The sequence below is a fragment of the Chiloscyllium punctatum genome, chromosome 5, assembly GCF_047496795.1.
Source record: "Chiloscyllium punctatum isolate Juve2018m chromosome 5, sChiPun1.3, whole genome shotgun sequence".
NCBI classification, from domain to species: domain Eukaryota; kingdom Metazoa; phylum Chordata; class Chondrichthyes; order Orectolobiformes; family Hemiscylliidae; genus Chiloscyllium; species Chiloscyllium punctatum.
The window spans coordinates 106,543,440-106,559,308 of record NC_092743.1 but is presented as its reverse complement, the minus strand read 5'-3'; the positions used below and the strand labels follow the sequence as shown (position 1 = coordinate 106,559,308).

The 15,869-nt window shown below is 39.7% G+C and overlaps 1 protein-coding gene and 1 pseudogene across 2 annotated transcripts in view; both read right to left on the bottom strand.

Annotated features, from left to right (window-relative positions):
- The window catches only part of rspo2 (R-spondin 2), a 128,702-nt gene that overhangs the window by 94,971 nt on the left and 17,862 nt on the right, over positions 1-15,869 (bottom strand). The window lies entirely within an intron of this gene.
- Positions 4,518-4,612, bottom strand: LOC140477532 (U6 spliceosomal RNA; annotated as a pseudogene).

The window sequence follows — 15,869 nt, the reverse complement described above, 5'->3', positions numbered from 1 at the left end:
TGGTATGGAGGAAACATCTTATGAGGAAAGGCTGATGGACTGGAGGCTGGTATTCATTAGAGAGGAGTCGAGAGGTGACTTAATTGAGACAAGATAATCAGAGTTAGATAGATTGGACAGTGAGTCTTTTTCCTCAGATGGCAATGGCTAGCATGAGGGAACATTGCTTTAAATTGAGGGGCGATAGATCTCGGACAGATGTCAGAGGTAGGTTCTTTACTCAGAGCGGTAGGTGGTGTGGAACAGACTGCCTGCAACACTAGTACACTCACCAGCTTTAAATGACATTTAAATAGTCCTTGGATAGGCATTTGGACGAGAATGGAATAGTGTAGGTTAGATGGGTTTCAGATTGGTTCCACAGGTCAGTGCAACATCAAGGGCTGAAGGGCCTGTACTGCACTGTAATGTTCTAAATAATAACAGAAAATGTTGGGAAGCTAAATAGGCGTTAAGGCTGATAAATTCCCAACCTGATCAGTTGTATCCCAGGATATTAGAGATAATGCATGTACTGGAAGTCTTCTAATAATCCTTGGATTCTGTAAAAGGCACAAGCCAATGGGAAAATTGCTGATGTAACACCTTTATCCAAAAATTGAAGGAGGATTAAAAAAAAAGGAAAAAAGGTTAGCTAGCTTATGGTGTTTCATTGAGGAAAATGCTAGAGTCTATTATATAAAGGTGTAATAGCAAAACATTTGAAAATGCAGATGATCAAGTCAAGACAGCATAGTTCTGTGAAGGGTAAAAAAAAAGACAAAGACAAAGACAGACCTGACAAGTTTATTAGAGTTCTTTGAAGTGGTAGCAAATGGGATTGATAAAAAAAAGGAGCAGTGGATGTATCATATTTGAATTTTCAGAAGACATTTGATAAAGTACCACAGTCAATAAGAGCCCATTGCATTGGAGATAGTTATTAGCATGGATAGATAACTGCCACTTATCAACTAGCCAGAGAGTTGTAATAACATGTAGAGGGACACGTTCTGGATGGTAACATATAACCAGCAAAAGAGTACCACAAAAATCCTGGCTGGGGTTGGATTTTGTAACATATCCTTGACTTAGAAAGAAAAAGGAGTATACTATCACCATGTTTGTGGGGAATTACTTTTAAAAAAAATGTTAGAAATATGGAGCAAGGATAACAAATCTAGAGGAACACAGACAAGTCCAGTGAAAAACTTGGCAAATGGAGTCTAATGTGAGGAATGAGGTTATGGACATTGGCAGGAAGAATAGAAGGAGTGAATACTACTTAAATGGAGAAATGCTACAGGATATTGCAGGAGAAATGCAGTGGGATGTTACTCATGCCTCCTTACACAAGGACAGCACAGAGGTGGAATGAGTGGAGGGTCAAGCTCCTGGGAGTGGTCATCCACAACAAGCTTTCTTGGACTCTTCATGTGGACACACTAGTTACAAAGGCCCAACATCACTTCTTCCTCAGGCAGCTGAGGAAATTTGGCATGATGGCAAATACCCTTGCCAACTTTTATAGGTGCGCTATCAAGAACATTATGTCTGGATATATCACTACCTGGTATGACAGCTGTATCATTCAAGATCAGAGATGGTTACAGAGTATTGAATTTGACCCAGAATCACAAAGGCCAACCTCCCATCTATAGAATCCATCTACCAAACCTGCTGTTAAAGGAAAGGCCATCAACATTCTCAAAAGATCCATCCCGCCCTGACAACGTTCTTCTACAGCCTCTACCATTGGAGAAGTTACAGAAGCCTGAACACGCACCAGCCGGTTCCAAAACTGTTTCTGCTAACCGATTTTTGTTTCTGCTGCTGCTTACCTATTATTTACTTAGCTATGCTACTTAACTCTGATCTGCCTGTATTTCTCGCAAGACAAAGCTTTTCACTGTGCCTCAGTACATGTGACAATAAATTCAATTCTCCTCGTGTCTGTGTGGGTTTCCTCCAGGTGCTCCGGTTTCCTCCCACAATCTAGAGCTTTGAAAGTCAGGTGAATTGGCCATGCTAAATTGCCCATAATATTAGATGCATTAGTCAGGGGTAAACATAGGGAAGGGGAATGGGTCAGGGTGTTACTCTTTGGGAGGGTCAGTGTGGACTTGTTGGGCCAAAGGGCCTGTTGTTATTTCCATACCGTAAGGAATCTAAACATATCTAAAATTCAATTCAAAGCTGCAACACTAAAGGATTTGGGGATCCTTCTACAAGAATCACAAAAAGGCAGCATCCAAGTTCAGCAAGCAATAGGGAAGGCAAATAGCATGTTGGCTTTTATTTCAAAAGGGAAGTTTTGCTAAAGCTACACAAGACTCAACTGGAGTACTTGAGTAATGTAGAAGGCTATCCAGAGAAAAGTTCACTAGGCTGGTACCGGGCATGGGAGGGATTGTCTTACGACGAGAGGTTGACTCTGTACCTTAAGAATAAGAGGTAGGTTAACTGTAACACATGGGTTTCTTGGAAACTTAACAGCATTAAGTGTAGAAAAGTTGTTAACTCTTGAGAGAGACTAGGACCAGAGGAGAATCTCAAAGCAAGGGGTTGCAGATTTAAAAGCAAAAAAGGTAGAGGAAAATTTTCTTCTTTTGAGGGTAGTGGAGCTGTGGAATTCTTCACCAAACAGAGGCCTGTCAAAGCTGGGTCATTAAATGTACTCAATGCGGAGGCAGACAGATTTTTTCCAATCCATTAGGAAATCAAGGGTTACAGACAAAAAAAAACGACTATAAAAGAAGAGTTGAGGATTATTAGATGACCCATGATCTCACCAAGCAGTAGCGCAAAATCAAAAAAGGGTGACTAGTCTATTTCTGTTTCCATGTCCAATAGTGTTATGGGTTGGCAGATGGTGACAAGTAGAATGTTATAGGGATTCATACGGAGGGCTGTATTGTGTGTAATGGGCATCAGCAAGTGAGGGAGCAGTCAACATTAGTTAAGCAGACCCTCTTTGAAGGAGAAAAAGATACCTTTATCTGAAAGAGACCCTGGAGAATTTGAGCCGGTATCCATTGGAATTTAGAATCCTAGGAAGCAACTTGATTGAAACACAATAGAAGGGACTTTATTAAGGTGGAGGTGATAACTATTTTTCTTAATGTGGGAGAATATAGAATAGAGGAGTCACTATTTAAAATATAAGAAGAAATTCTTTCAGAAGGTAATAACTCAAATTCTCTTCCCATTGAGCATTAGTGGTTTCTTCAGTGAATGTTTTGAAGGCAGGACTGAATAGAGTCTTGACTAAGAGAAAAAGGGAGTTGTAGGCTCAGGTACAGGAAGATTTTTAAAAAATTGAGTCCATAATCAGATCAGACATGATCTTATTGAATGGAAGGAGGAGGCTAAGTGGCCCCCAGTGGCCTACTCCTGCTCTGAACTCACATTTGTAGGTCTGCTTTTATGGACACCTGGAATTCATTTGCACTGCCTTTGGCGTGGAGAGAAGTTCTCCAAAACTTCTACTCAAAAAAAGGACAACAGGAGAGATAGAGGGATGTATGCCAGGATGTTACAGATGCTAGTACTGAGATAGTGTGAATGATACTTTGGTCAATTTTGAGCCTGTCAGTTTCATACATATATAAATTTAATGTTCCTGAAATAATCAACCTCTGATTTTAAAAGAAAGGTGCACAGGATATGGCAGTCATTGGCCACGCCAGCATTTGTTGCACATTTGAATTACCACTAAAAAAGGTGATTAACCACCTTCCTGAACCCCTGCAGTTCCTCTGGTCTGGGTACAACAAAACTGCTATCAGTTTGGCACAATTGATGGGCTCACAAGGCCATTGCAGAGGGCAGTTGAAGAATCCATTATATTGATGAGAGTCTGGAGTCCCACATGGGCCAGAACAGGTAACTATGGTAGATTTCCTTCCTTTAAAAAAAAAAGGAGTTGTGATCAGTGAGCCAGATGAGTTCTACAACAATTGATTTTAAAAAAACCAAGAGAAAAGCATTCAATTCCAGTGCTTTAAATCAATTGAATTAAATTCCATATATTGCTGTGGTGGGATTGGTAGCTGGTAGTCCAGAGCATTAGCTTTTGATCAATAAAATATAGAGCTGGTTAATAACTTCAATTTTTAAAAAGCCTATTTAAAAATCAGAAAAAGACTACCAAGAGACTGCAGTTTCTATTACTGTAAAACTCCATTTTAAGTGTAGAATACACAATTAACATTTCTAATTTTCCACAAGGGTGAGAAGAGCTGATCTGAAATGATTCAGATGGTCAGATAAATAGCGGACAAAATCAGTTCTAAAGTGCAGTAGAAAGCAGCTAAACTCAGGCAAATGTTTAAGCAGTCCATCCTCATTCAAACTGCACCTTTTGCTCAATGCATTTGCAGCATCATAGACATGTATAGCATGGAAACAGACCCTTCGGTCCAACCCATCCATGCCAACCAGATATCCCAACCCAATCTAGTCCTACCTGCTAGCACCCGGCCCATATCCCTCCAAAACGTTCCACTTCATAGTCCCATCCAAATGCCTTTTAAATGAAAAATATGGAACGCTTTGCATGTCATTCTTGTGCAGGGGATATGCTAACCTTCTCTGTATCGTTCAAATTTTAGCATGTGCTGCCGAAGTGAGGACTAGTGCATCCTCCTGTACCCCACAAACATTATCACAAACTCAAACTAACACCAGATGAAGATTTTAAATTAGACTGGGCATTCGAAATAAAATCCCCTTGTGGAGGTCACCCAACATCCAGTTTTAGTGTCATTACTGTTCACTAAAGTGAAGTGAGCACACAACAGTGCTCAAAGCTGGAGCTCAGCATCACACTGCCAAAATCAAAGTTAGACAGTCCACAAACTTTAAATCAACAGTGCAAAAATCATGTTGGCTTCCAGCTGTACTCCAACTGTTCTTGGAACAAGTTGAAATAGATCTTTATTTCAATTACTTTGTCTCAATCCAAACCTTTTTCAAAGCTAAAATGTCATTGCATATTGGATTTTTGGGAAGTTGAAGTAAAGACAGTTAATCAAAAAATTCTGATAATATTGTTAAGACAACCTCATACTTCGAGAGATATGTATATAGATATATCTCTGTACTAATTCCCTTTCAGGGTAAAAACATTCTTTACGGCATCTAGGCCATTTTAAAGAGCAACTGTGCAGAGCATTAAATCAATCTTTAGAATTTTATACATTAACACATTCTTTCCGAGTCATGAATGTATCTTCAACTGAAGAAACCAAAATACATACTGAGGAATTTTTAAACATTATCAAAACAAAAATGTATGCCTGCTCTGAAACACAATGTTAGAGACAAAAATAAAACAAAAAAGCAGTTGCTGGAATCCAAATTGAACAGGCAGGAGGCTAGATGAACACCACCTGATGCCTGGTTTGCTGTGTTCTTCCAGGCTCCTGCCTGAAACACAAGAACAGTGACCGCTGGAGAAACTCAGCGGTTTGATTTTGTGTCAGCCCTGGTTTGATGGGCATACCTTTCAGGGTCAGGAGATTGTGGTTCAAAGTTCCTCTCCAGAGCCTGATGCACAGAAATTTGGGTGGACACAATTGCAACTACAGAGGGGAGGGTTGCTATATCAGTTGGAGATACTATATTTCAGCTTAAATATTAAACTTAAGCCTCATCTACCCTGGGTGGTGTAGTGAGAAGATCCCACGACGCTAGTTCAAAGTAGTGCAAGGACATTCTCCCTGGGGTCCTGATCAACCTTTAATCACTCAGCCTACAAATATCACAAACAGGTTACTGTCATTATCGCATTGCTGTGGAAAGTGCCATCTACACATAATATTGGAAATGCAGCAGCTGGTTCATGTAATCATGTCAGAAGAATTAAGTTATTATTGGGGCATTTTGAAGTGGTACCGAGTTTTATATAAAGGCAAACCTCTTAGCAACTTCGAGAGAACTTCTAGAAGTCATGGCCAAACTGTTCAACTTAAATCTTCCTGTTTCATTCCATATTCAAATATTGGTGGGGTATATTTGTTGACTTCAGTCTTCGAAGTTATAGCTTGCTCTGATCTTTTTCGAGAAAGAATTCTCTATTTTCATTACTATTTATGAGAAAATGTTCCTGACTGCAACCCAAATTCACCTAACTGCAATTACAATTATGCCCTTTCAGTTCACGATTTAACCCCAAAAGTTTCTTGAAATAAATCCAACTAACATTGTTAATGACTTGCTCAGATCACTGCTTAACCTTCTCAACTTTGAGTACAGCCGATTAGTTCAAACAAAAAAAAAGTGGAGCCAATTTTAAAAGTGACCTTACCCAAATTACATTTTGATGACTAGGGTGGCAACTGGGCAATACCTGCCAAAACCGACCACATACATTTCAGGTCAGCTTCTGTTGTCAAGTGCATTTAGTACTTCAACCAAGACCCATGCAATTGTCAACAACACGGATTGTAAATTTAAACTCTAGTGGATGAAATACTTTTTTTTACTACCAGCTAAAAAAAAGTCAATTATGACTCACTGAACACTTGAGTCCAAGAGCACAATTCAAGTTCCACTTCACAATCTGGTTTGACTAGTTAGTGATAGTTCTCAAAACTAAAAGGGATTAAGGTTACAGGGAGAAACCAGGAACAGGGCACTGAATTGGATGATCAGCCATGATAATACCGAGTGGCAGGGTAGCCTCAGAATGGCCAGATGATTTACTGCTACGCTTATTTTCTGCTTTTCTAGTACTCCATTGCAATACAGAAATGAGACTGCATGAGAGAGTGGAGAGGATGAGCTGTGCAATTAGAGAAATCCATGTTTGATCGAGCTGTTGCAGAAATCAGCATTAACCTTAGAGAACCTTTACCTTACATATCACAATAGTTGTGCAGAAGCTTGTGCCAACAGTCACGACTACCCAACTCTCTCATCTATCCCCATCCAAGATTCTATTATTCTTAAGATTTTACAATTCTTTCATTTTATTCAGAATTGGAAGATTCACAGGTCATAGGCTTGAGAACTATCGACCTAGACACCTCTTCAATTATTGCTGAAAATGTGTTGCTGGAAAAATGCAGGTCAAGCAGCATCCAAGGAGCAGGAGAATTGACGTTTTGGGCATAAGCCCTTCTCCTGCTCCTTGGATGCTGCCTGACCTGCTGCGCTTTTCCAGCAACACATTTTCAGCTCTGATCTCCAGCATCTGCAGTCCTCACTTTCTTTTTACCTCTTCAATTATTACCTCCTTCAGTGGGATGAACCCAATCATGCAATGATGGACAGTTAATCTCAAGTGGGACCATGTTCCCAAGTACAACTCCCTCAGTTATGTGGACTATACATTGCATGCTGCTGGTGTGAGCTCCATGAATGACTGTCCTTTTCCAGTGGAGATCCTGTATTTATACTTATTGCCCTCGGCCCAAGTGTGCCAACCATTGTGCATGGCAATCTCTATTATTGTGGGCAGTGTTCAGCTTTGGGTAAGGTCTAAGAACTGGCTTTCTTTTTATTGTCTTTTAAAAGAAAAAAAAACTGGAGGCCTGCAACTTGTAAAAAAGAAATGATTTTTCATGCATAATTTCACAGCGAGGGAAACAAAACAGTGAACTTGTTTTGTGGCTTTGGCTTCCTGCAGTGTGATGATCAAAGGAGTTGTTTATGAAAGAAGTGGATTGCTTCTTAGATAACTAGCAAGCTAGAACTGGGAACAAATTACAGACAAAAAAAAAGTGTGCACTGTTGTCCTCCCTAACAGAAGCTGTCCATTCTCTGCAGTAAAAATAAACTCAGTTTTAACTGGAGTAAGACCAGTTCCTTTCCCTGGAACAGTTTCTGTGACTTCTGAAGTGATAAATCAGAGACATTTTCTGTCCGAGAGTCAGTCACTGTGTACTACTAAACCAGTGGAAGTTTTCAGAAAAAGGACAACTGAACACAAACAGCTTGACTAGCTGAAGTGAAGTGATCATCTCAATATGAGAATCTGCAAATAAAACCACTAACTTGGCAGTTTTCCCTACATCTGCCAATAATTCTGTTCTGCGTCTCTATGGAAAAGGGGACTCAGGCAAAAATCTTGCTCATCAAATATTTATTCTAGTTCATTTGTAGCTGATGTCCAGTGTATTTATAATAGATAGCAATTCCTGCTTAGAAAGCAAGGGCAGAGTTTCTGAACTATCAAACTTGGTCTGAAATTCAGGTAAGTATGTGTGTTACTTAATTTGGTATGACTCTAAAGAGTTATGGGGCTCAGTTTACGATGTGCTACAGACTCCTACCATTTCTTAAAACGCAGATGTTGTTTAGTCCCACGGATGAAACCATGGGTACCTTTGTGAGCTTATACATGTTCAACTTCAGACTGGTGAATAGCACAGGCATCATAGTTGACGAGGACCTGTAATCTCAGTCTCCAAGAACGAACCAACCTCTGTACCTACACTAAGTGAGAAACTGGTCTAGGATGCTCCCCTACAAAAGATGGAATGACGAGTCTTATATAAAAGCTAATGCTGCCAATGATAGAAGTCCAAAAAATAAAATGCTGGAAATACTCCATGGGTCTGGCCACACAGTGGAGAGAGCTGTCATATTTTATTGTTCCTCTCTTCAAATGCTGCCAGACCTGCTGAGTTATGACCAGTTTTTTCACAATTTTAAAATTTTAACCAAAGCTCAAATTAAAGTTTTCATGGACAACCCCTTTGGCTTTACGTCAGAGGGTGTGAAGTTGGAGAAGCAGCAACAGATGACAGCCAGACTACTAAGACCCCTCGGAACCCTAGTAGCACACAAACCCACCAACACTCTCAAACAAAAACTAACAAACTTGAAAGACCCAGTACATCCCATGGACAAAACCAACATAGTCTACAAAATTCCATCCAAGGACTGCCACAAACACTACGTAGGACAAACAGGAAGAAAGTTAGCCACCAGGATACACGAACACCAGCGAGCTGCAAAAAGACACTACCCTCTCTCCCTCTTAGCCCTACACACGGATGAAAATAAAACACCAATTCGACTAGGACAACACATCTATCCTGGGACAGGCTAAGCAAAGACATGCCAGAGAATTCCTAGAGGCCTGGCACTCTAACCACAACACCATAAACAAACACATAAATCTAGATACCATCTATCAACCCCTCAGAAAATGAACAGGAAATGACATCACCACAAACCCCAGGAACCCCATCCAGGACAAACATATAAATAGAAAGCAGGAGACAACAGCTTCGCTTCACTTGGGAGGTCGACACTGATGTTACCTAGCCAGGTAATGAAACATCTGGATATCAAACCTACAGCTCACCAAGCAAACCTACACCCTAAACCTCAACGTGGAGCTGCAAACATTCACAAACTTTGCATCAGCAACATACTTGTTCCCTTCTCTAGGGTATTTGTTTGAGCTTTTTGGGGTTGTTGTCACTGTATTACTGCTACCTCAGTGCATGAATCAATTTCATACAAGATATGAAAAGGACAGTTTAAAGGCTGTTGACAATTATGCTGGAGAGCACATCCACCAATACCTGTATCTTCCCCAAGCACATACTTCATCGCAGATAAACCTCAAATAGGCAGAGTCAGAATCTTCAGATCCATGGGAGGCATTATTGCAAACTCTTTCCAGTTTATGGTCCATTTTTAATTAGCGCCAAGCAACATGGATGTAGTCTGAAAATCTCTTGCAATCCTGTGGCCAAAAAAGCCTTCATCTCTGTAGCTACATTGCCAGATGTGGAGTCTCGCTATGGCTTTGAAGCATAATACACCGGTTTCTGACACCTAATTGGTTTCTCGTGAACAAGCACTGCTCCTTTGCCTGTAGCCGAAACATCTAAAAGCTATAAAACAGAAAGGATGGATTGTACTGGTTAGAACCACCAATGAAAGGTTTTTTTTCTTCAAAGTGCAGAGAGTTTTGGAAACTGTCAATTTGCACCCAAACTCAAGTAGTAATGCTATAACAATCGGATAATTTTTTATTAAAATATGAGTGATGATGATTGCACACCAGCAACATCTATCTTTACTTTGGAGGTGTACTGGCATCTTTTATGATACCTGCTCTCAGCAGCCAGCTAGAGGTACAGTTTCATCTGAAAGACAGCACCTTTGACAGTGTAGCATTCCCTCAGCACAGCACTGGCGTGTCAGGTTGGAGTTGTGTGTTCAACTTTGTTGCAAGGACTTAATTCCGAGCTTGCTCCAGGGTTCTTGTGTCACAGAGCATTAATAGCAGAAGGAATGGAGTTAAACATTTTCTACAAGAATAAACTAGACCCCTAGAATATGCAAGGGAGTGTACAAAAGGGGACACTAATACACAAAAGGTAGATTAGTCCTTACCCAATAACATTAGGTAAACCAAGTTTGACTTAAGATTACCACATACAGCCCCATTAAGGGCAAAAGTATTGCTTTGAAGTCCAAGCCTGAAGACAGGTGGTTCTTAGATTGGAGGAGAAGGCTACGTTACCTTCCATCCAAATTCTGACAGAGTTACACAGAAAAAAAAAAATTAAACCCTGAAGTATAGCTTGAATCTAGTACCTTGCAATTCAGAGACAAAAGCTTTCACTATTTCTGCTATGGCTCGAGTGTAAGGAAACATTGATCAAACTACAGGTGCTGTGACTTCGAGCGCTAACAGATTCAGTCACGTTTCTCCTCACCCACAAAAAAGTCAGGTCACCCTGCATTGATACTTTTACCAATCAGCAACGGTAGTCCTTTTAAACAGCTTATTCCTGTAATTTTCATACATTTGTATTCCTATAGTTACAAATAATTTAACTCCTTTTTTAGGGCTTCTGCTTGCTTCTAGCTCTCCCTACATAAATCACCCAGAGAATGTGGTGAAGTGTTCCCAGTCAACTTCAAATCATTACAGGGTAATGAGGCATCAGTTAACGTGTAATAATGTCATGGTCACATTTAATGTTATGATGATTATGACAATACTGATGCCTCATTACTCTGCAATGTTAAAAAGATTGACTGGGAATATTTTACCACATCTTGAGAGAGCTATTACTTAAATATACATGAACAACCTAAAACTCAAGTCCTAGAGCCACTTTAGCATCAAAAGTGTAATCTTGTATCCTCAGGAGTACAGATAACTTTTCAAAATCATTTGCTGAAGCAAACAGCTGGGTGTTGGGAGAGCAGTTACAATGGGATATATATCTTAGGCAGATTCCATATAAACATGGACAATGGAATTTATAATAAAAAGACTCAATGAAAAGGCCAATAGAATTGCATAAAAACAAACCATTCAGCCCCATTCATCCTTGCTCCAGAGGAGCCTCTTCCCTTATTGTATCCTTACATTATCTGCACACAGTCCCAGTTATTACACCTTTATCTCAAACTCAACCCAAGAGTCAGGTCCAAACCCTTTAAATATTAAAAACCTGCATTTTTACTTTTACCCATTACTTAATTTCTCACCTAACCTCAAAAACACCTAAAGAAATTAGAAGTAATGGATATTTGAAATAGCAATGTACAGCCCTATTGTGGGATAACTCCATATTATCATGGAGTTTCATGTTAAATGCTTATTATGATCCTGTTAAGACCAGAGAGTGAAGGATTCAGTTGGCAAAAAGCAATAGATAAGCACCTTCTCAACTGGTATCTCTAACATTTAGCATCTACAAAAAGATCAAAAACTTGGATAAATATCAAAGCTAGTAAACTCATTTGCCAACAATACAAAGCATTCCATAAGAAAACTGAGAAATGAGCAAGGAATTCAATCTCATTAGCAAAAGTACTGAACTATTCCAGAGCGTCAAGTGAATAATTGACTGATGTCTCAGTAACTCTAGGGAGGGATATGCTATCCAGTGATATCCAATAGATACTCTAAGATTTGTTAGATGTCATACCAGCATGAGAATGAGCCAAACAAATTCTTCAATATGCAGATGGTGAAAACCAGCATTAGAAACAGCTTCATGGCTGGATACCCATAGACTACTTCCTTGCAGTAATGGTCTGTATTCACAAATGATCAACCCAGGCACCAAAAGATGACAATATAGACACTACTTATATGTCTGGGGCAGGGATAGTCTAGCAGCTTATAAATCACTGCAGTAACACTTACTAGAAATCTAGACATAAATGCGCTAATTCAGTCAAGGTCAGAGAGGATTCGCAACGTTTACGTCCAAGCTCATTACACGTTCAGGACCAAAAAAAAGAAATCAGAATCCAACCATACAATAGAAAAAATAAAATTATGCTTGAAAAGGGAAAATTATTTTAAAACAAAACAATCTTTTACATCAAGAGCAAGCAAGGCACACTGGGAGGCAGAGTAAAGGCCAGTAATGTATTGAAGAGCAAGCACCATTGCCGGTTCCCTTCACAATGGCAGAGAAAAATACAGGACTAATTGATAGATGATTGAAAAAAAAAAGGGAACAAATCCCAAGTGGAGACTCTGGTTTAGGTCAAGCAACAACAAGCACTAATCCTGCTCAGGTGACAGTGCTTATAGTCAAACACATTCAGTTGATCTCCTTAAATATTTTCCTTATTTGTCCTTAAGCCTCAATGTTTAAGTAGCACAGACTAATATTATTTCAAATAAAACTCAGATTACACTAGACAGCCTGCTATTGCATTGTGACCAGCTTGGAGAAATGCCATTTGTTATTCACTATTAAACAAACCAATTGAATACATTTTAGGAGCATTCAAACCCAGTTTGCTTGAAGCATGTAATGAATCTTAAATATCCTCAGCTGAAGTGCACATGAGAACTTCATTTTTAGATTTAAACATGCATATCGTTATTTTCCCCTACAGATATCAAACCATCAAAACGATATACTTCACCAGTTGGAATGTGAGTAATGGAGTAAATTTCAGCCCCGAGGAGGGAGGTCAAACAAAGCTGGACCAGCCTCTTGCAGTGTCAGGGGAGACACAGCAGTTCACCTCAGGAGGACCACCTGAATAAAAGCATTCCTACTCTCTGATCAATTGGAAAGGTCTGAAGAGTGACCAGATTTGCATTTCTATCATCTTTCTTATCTTAGGGCACACCAAAGCACTTTACAACTAATGAACAACTATTTAGTCACTTATGATGCAAGAAATACAGCATTAAAATTTACACACAGCAAGCTACCACAAAAAAAGTTAGGATAATGACCAGATCATCTACTTTAGTTTATTGCTGGATAACTGACCAGGGGACCAATTAAAGGACTTTGCACTGTAGTGGTAATGACTCCAGTGGGTCCCATTTTCTAGCCCAACTCATCTCAGGAGGTGCATCACATTAATAAAAGAAACAAAAAAAAACTTTAAGAACCAGAACTCCATTATTCTTCAAATACTTCTCAGGATCCTTTACATGCAAAAATGGGTAGGCAGGACCACAATTTAAAATGTCTCATCTGAAAGATAGTACCCACCAACAGCAGTACTCCACTAGGATGTCAGTCTAGTTATTGCAATGTAAGAAATAAAACTGTCAAAATTACAACCTGGATACCAAGGAATTTAATTCCTTATTTAAACACAAGAGGCACAGATAAATAGGAGTGTCTCATTTCAGTTTTGAAAGGATCATGGTCAACATAACATACATGAGAATTCAGATACTACTCCATTTCATTAAGGGAAACCATGGTCCAAACAAAATCTCTAACAAGACTTTTTAAAAGGCAGACTGGTCAGAAGAGATGGCAGCCCTCGCAGAAGTAATGCAATGGATTCTCCATCTCAAATACCTACAGATTGACCCATTTGACCCACCAAAATCTTAAGTATTCAAACATGTAATGTCGCTCAGGTGAGGAGAACTGTAGTAGACTTAAAGCACAAACACATGTAAAGGCAAAGACAAGTAATGTTTAAAGCCAAACTATTTTATGTTTAGTTAATTAACAAAGCAAGCACAGATGATATGTACAAGTTGAAACACTGTTTTCCCTTAGTTACTTACTACTCAGTAAATCCTGCCACATACTTGAAAACATTTTAGCACCTTAGGGGTAGCACAGTGGCTCAGTGGTTAGTACTGTTGCCTCACAACATGTCCCAGGTTCGATTCCAGCCTTGGGTGACTGTCTGTCCGTGTGGAGAGTTTGCACATTCTCCCTGTGTCTGCGGGGGTTTCCTCCGGGTGCTCCAGTTTCCTCCCACAGTCCAAAGATGTGCAGGTCAGGTGAATTGGCCATGCTAAATTGCCCATATTGTTAGGTGCATTAGTCAGAGGGAAATGGGTCTGGATGGGTTAGTGTTCGGAGGGTCGGTGCGGACTGGTTGGGCTGAAGGGCCTGTTTCCACACTGTAGGGAATCTAATCTAATCAGCAATATCAACCAGGAGAAAGACGTTCAGACTCAGGAATTGGGATTCCACTTTGGATCTTGGAGCAGGATTCTCAGATTAGAGCCAAATACACTATTGTAATAATAGACCAAAATTCTTATTTTTAAAAATAGGCTTCTGCAACTTATTTTTGCTTCTCTCTCAAGCCAACAGTTTATAGTTTTATGATCCCAGCCGATTTTTCTATCGGAAAAAGTCAGTTCCCAAATGAAATCTAGTTTGATAAATCATTGGTCTTTTTCCCCCTTTTTTTAAAAAAGCCTTTCACTGCGCCACAAAAACCAAATCATGTTCTTAATAAAAAGGTAGAAGCTTATTACACAAAATATAAACATATCAAGTTAAACAGAAAACAAATCTGAAAGATTTCAAACACATGACAAAACAAAAAAATCCATCTCTTCCACAACCGTCACTTCCCAGTTGCTCAAAACAAAACTTCATTCCCGACCCAAACTGTTGGGAAAACTGCTCCTTCTCAGTTCCTATCCCGAGGGCCATGAAATGTTGCCTGGAATATTCACCACTGAGATTAGAATAGTATGGACTGTTCTAAACTGAGAAAGTCTAACAGAACACTCCCTGTTTGGAGGTTTTGACAAGCTAAAACCTCTTTCACTGAGATACCTTACGTCCTTAACTGCTCTGAACAAGTCTCCTTTTCCAAGGAGAGATTAGGCCATTGTTTACTTAGCTCAGATGGTTAGAGTGCGGTACTAATAAGACTACAGCCATGGGTTCAAAATTCCATCCTGACCCAACTTGCTGGCTTGCAGCCCCAGCTTAAACAGCGTTGTGGTACTCCCTCATTACCGAGGTAACACACATGGTTGCCCTTGCTGATCGAAATGAACCAAGCTCACTATTTAGGCCCCTTGGTCATACAGTGGTTAGTTTCCACACCTGTCATGCAGGAGACAGTGGCTCAATTCCCCACTTGACGTGGCATTTTTGTGGAGTTCTTGTGGCACAGTGGTAACGTGTCTACCCTTGACCAGAGACCCAAATTCAAGTCCCACCTGCTGCAGAGATGGGTAATAACATCTCTTCAAACAGCTTGATTAAAGATAGGAAAATGATGAAAACCTTCTAGAAGAGAGATTATACTTGAACCCCAATCAAGTCTCCTTCAAACTGCACCTAAGAAAAAGGGGTGTTAAATTAAAAATAAACTTGATCCTCAGAGATTCTACCACAGCTAATGACTAAATGCTTTAAGACCATGAAGATGTTGGAGCAGAGGTAAGCCATTTAGCGGGATCATGGAAAAGTCATGATCAGATCAGCCATTATCCTACATTCCTCCACCTTTCCCCCTGCCACTAACACAATTCCCTTAAGTGATTAAAATTATCTACTTTCTCTCATGAGCTGCAATACAAAAACTTCCAAGACCAGAGTTCCTTGCAATCATTTGCCCTCATATATACTGGCTTGAAATCATACCTCTAAAAAGACGGACCTAAATTAAAGTTTTAATACCTTAGCAAAACAGGCCAACACCCACAGTTT